This window comes from Penaeus monodon, chromosome 8, assembly GCF_015228065.2.
Source record: "Penaeus monodon isolate SGIC_2016 chromosome 8, NSTDA_Pmon_1, whole genome shotgun sequence".
Lineage (NCBI taxonomy): Eukaryota > Metazoa > Arthropoda > Malacostraca > Decapoda > Penaeidae > Penaeus > Penaeus monodon.
The window spans coordinates 10855235-10860247 of record NC_051393.1 but is presented as its reverse complement, the minus strand read 5'-3'; positions in this window follow the sequence as shown (position 1 = coordinate 10860247).

The following is a 5013-nucleotide window of genomic DNA, read 5'->3' as shown; positions in this document are numbered from 1 at the left end:
ATGCCAACTCACTCACGTGTGGCAGCTGGTGCTGACTCGGCTGAACCTATTCTTTACCCGCCGTGGTGCCCAGCCACAGCAGTAACCTCCAGGCGACAGTTGCAACTTCTCGTGCCTGGGCGGGGCGCGAACCACCGACCCCTCGGATCAGAGGCCGACATTTTACCACTGTACTAGCCCGAAAGCTTAGGTCATAAGGTCTTACTTGTTGACTCCTTGGTGGCTGAGCACTTGTGGAGCCATCTATGTGTAGAGACATTTCACAAAACAAAACTACAGTGAACATTACATTTTCCTGGTGGCATTGGGTTAATGATATTACTTGTATAGTTTCCACTGAAACACTTAGATGCAACATGAAGCCTTAAAGAAATCTAAATTGACCCACAATCATGTGATTATGAGCCAATGATATGATACCTGATGTTTGTTTTCTTGTACAGTTATTGAAAGATTGATGATTCCTGTGTAGGATTCTAGAGATTGTTTTATGTGCTTCACGGTTGGTGTCCAGACTTAGTCTGAATAAAGGCTTATCTTAATATTGGTAGGAAATACTTGTCTTCTGACCATGTCATACAAGGACAGCCACATTCTATATTTATGGCAACATATATTCATTCTGAGAATGTGTATCTCCTTTTCCTTTCTTTTTTTCTTTTTTTTCTTTTTCTTTTTCTTTACCCACATTTTATCAGTTCCTGCACATCATAATCTTCTTATTTCTTGGTCCTTTGTCTTTTTTTTCTTCTTCTTTTTTTCTTGTACTAGGTACACAAATCTTGCTACTTTTGAGGTCAGCTTCAGTGACTCTATTTTAACACTTAGTTATTTCTAAAGATCATACTCATAGAAGGATTGGGAGCTAAATAGTGTATATGACTGTTTTCTACATGCTGTCATTTTAGTTCTGCTCTACATAAGTGCTAAGACTCACTTCAGGGTTCAGATTAGATATAAGGATAGACAACAGTTACAGTGTTGCCTCAGGATGTCAGTTGAGAGTATAAATTAGAAAATCTGTCTTTAGTCAGTGTCAATTATATTGATGCAAACATATTCACCATTAGTATTACTTCTTAGGAGCTTGGTTGAGTAGTTTTCAGTATTTGAATAAAAGATTGCTAGGACAAAACACAAACACAGTACTATGATAATGAAATAAAGTAAAACAACAACAGGAAAAGAAAACTAAACCACAGCTTCGAGGGCAGAGTCGAATATTCGAGGTAAAGCTTTATCAATAAACAAAAAAAGGTCAGAAGTTTGATTTAGCATTCCCTGTCTCATTTATGAATGTACTGCTTCCATGTTCAGTTATATTTTATCCGTTGATATGCTAGTTCTGCTGAGGTATTCTTGATATGTACTACAAGGAATAGAGAAAATTTTAGGTGTGGTATTTCCTCTCAGTATTGACAGAATTATGATATCAAATTGGATAGACAAAGATAATTTGACTTCCAACTTTTACCTCCTTTTCATGCTTTGGCCTCTTGCTAATCCTATTCATGTCAGGGGGTGTACTACTTATTCAGAGTCTCACACTCACTTAACACTAATATTTGTTTTGGTTGCAGATAAAAGATAAGCTGAAAACTAGCTGTTAATGTTAATGTGTTTAAATCTTTGAGAATCCAAACAGCCGAGAATAATATGCCATCATTTTACATCATCAGAATATTATAGCATTAAACAAAAAATGTTTATCATTAGTGACAAGTTGTAAGGGGTAAAAAATGAGTTCCATAAAGTCCCCCATATTAGTACAGAGACAAGGGGGAAAGACTATACATCTTGCAGTGAGATGAGTATGATTTTGGAGAAAAAGAGGATAACTGAGTTAGACTGTTCTTTTGAAAATGTGGATATATGTTCTCCCTGGAAAAAATCTCTAGTAATGGCTAGTAAACTTCACCCTCATGGACTGATGGACATTCCATAAGCACTCACAAATAAGCCTTTTCGTGAAGGTCTGCTGAGTCAGTCTCCATCTAAGTGCTTTGTGCACTTATGTCAAGACATTCCTGTCACGTGCCACTTGGAAAAATTTTGTCATGGAAGAGACCATATACTGAGGAATCACTGATGTTATGCCTTTACTTTATGGGTGTATCAGCTGTATTTTGGCACTGATATAACTAAACTTATTGATATTAGTTGGCTTCTTGAATGGAAGTGGCCTGTGGAAAGACATTTGACATTTTAGTTTACTTTTGGGAAATATGGGCATTGTCAGTCTGAATATTAGTAAACTTAGGCTTACCAGAAGTGACCCAATGTGAGTACTTATTTTTTTAATGTTCATTGTGTGTGAGACTTTAGCATTTGATAAAATGAAGTAGTTATATATACTTTAAAATCTTTTTTATGTTTTTTATGTGGTGTCTGGTGTGTGCCAGATACCACACACAGGTTCGCAAATAAATTTTGGAAGTATGAGAAACATATTTTTCCCACTGTCTTTGGCTTGAGCTACAGCATTTATGGTAAAAAAGAAAAAAAAAAAGAAAGATAGAAAGAAAGACAGACTTTCAATATGCTTTCGAAGGCTGGACCTCTTTTGTGATCTCATACGAGGCCAAATAAGCAAAAAGCTGTTTAGCGCACCTTTGTGGCAACTAGGCAAGCTTGTCGCAAAGCCAAATAAGATGAAATGCAAGACAATTGGAAGTCTTTTGAAAATCCTTTTCTTATATATATTTATATAAGATAACAGGTATTATGAATTTGAAAAAAAAATCAAAATGCAATTCTCTACAATGCAACATAGCCCTATGAGATATAGATTTTAGTTTTCTGTATACAAAAATAAGTGCAAAACAGCACACAAATTTACCAGAATCACCCATATATTATTAGACAGTCATAATATCATGGAAATATTCTTTTTTTTATGGGGGAGGGTCAGGTACAAAAGTTATATATTTATTTTATACAGATAATGACATGTATTTAAATCCAATTTATTGTTTTTTATTTCGTACAGATAATGACATATATTGGACCTAAATTATTATCATTACAATGTTTTAATCATAAATAACTCATTGGTGAAGGCGATGGGGAGAACACAGCATGAGAAGCCCAATAAGCATTATGCTGTTTACTGCTGTCATAGTAGGATGGATAAAACAGTTTCTATTAATTTTATTTATTTTATTAGGGATGTAATGCTTTATTTATGACATGCCTAGAATAACCTGTGTGTCTGGAAAAGTTCATTCAAATCTGAATAATAAATAGATAAATAAAATGAAAAATAAGATAAACACTTGTTTAGTGCACCCATGTAACAAACAGGCAAGCTTGTCATAAAGGGGAAAAGGGGAAATGAAAAGATTTTTTTATGTGTGTGTGTGTGTGTGTGTGTGTGTGTGTGTGTGTGTGTGTGTGTGTGTGTAAGATGAATGGTATTAAGTATTAAGAAAAGATTCAAAATGCATACTTAACGATGCAATATATAAGATATAAATTTTAAGTTTCAGTATACAAAAATAAATGCAAAACAGCATATATATTATAATCACATATATCTTCTAAGACAATCATAATTCCATAAGAAAATAGTCATTTTTTAGGGGAGGGGCTGGTATAAGAGATTAGAGCACAAAAGTTATTTATTTATTTAATACAGTAATGGCTTGTGCATTTTTTTTTTTTTTTTTTTTTTTTTTTTTCTTTTTTCTTTCTTTCTTTTTCTTATTTCATGTAGGTAATGGCATATATTGAACCTTATATATACACACATATATATAAGGATAAGTCCGATATGCGAAGCTTGGCTTCGCCTGGGCTATGCCATGAAGGGAGCCCGGCCTGTGTCGACTAATGCCGACTCGCTCATGTGTGTCAGCTGGTGCTGAATCGACTGAACCTAGTCCTTACCCGCCGTGGTGCCTAGCCACAGCAGTAACCTCCAGGCAACAGTTGCAACTTCTCATGCCTGGGCAAGGCGCGAACCGCCGACCCCTCAGATGAATACTTACCATATTTTGCTGACATGTTACCACTGTACTAGCCCGGATGCTAGAATGTCGGTGTTGTGCATTATATGTGTGGACTTTCATTCTTATTTGCAAGTAATGGTTCCTTGATCACAGATGCACAATCATGACATTGTAACAGTTTTCCATTTTGAAGTTTATGGAGTTAAGAACCTCTGTGATTTATTGAAAGAGAAACTGCAAAATTATCAAACTTTTTTTTTTTATACAAAAAACTGAGAAATGAGGAATTTGAGCTGTTCACACTGATATGATAATATTTCCTTAACCCTTTCCCAATGAGTAGTATTCATAGTGGCCCTGGCCTCGCTGCCGGGGGCTTATATCATCGCCCTAGCATGCGCGACCACTCATGCCAAATACCAGCATCCCATGCTGTTTCTTCGTAATGCTACGAAGATATGTATTTCCAGTTTTCATTATCTTCTAAAGTCTCTACTTGCCAAACTTCCTGATAAATCGAGACTGAAGCGTATTTTTGTTGTTATATACACTCCATAGTTGATCATTATTCAGTCTATAGTCTGAATAAAGTAAGCAGTGTGCGGCATCATGGAGTTGAAATCATTGGTTTGTTGGTTGGTTGTTGTTGTTGTTGTTGTTGTTGTTTTTTTTGCATAGTAAAAATGAGAAAGTGTTAAAAACGACTTAATCACACTTTCAGTGACAGAAAAATAATCTTTTGCCATGATTGTAACAAAAAATAACTCGTGGCATGTCCATATGAAAATATATGCATGTACATACATGCCCCCGGCAGATAGTCCCGCCATGCCATGGCATGTGCGTACATGCCACCCGTCAGGAATGGGTTAAATCAGGATTATCAAAATAATCATATTCATTTTGGTCTTTTAAGCCCAGGTTTTTAGTCTTGCTCACATTTCATAAAACTGTCATTAGTGTTTTTTAAAGAATTACTTATAAGTGGTAATGTATAATTAGAGAATTTACAGCCATATATTCATTATTTTAAGATATATTTATCATTCAAAGAATAGGTAAG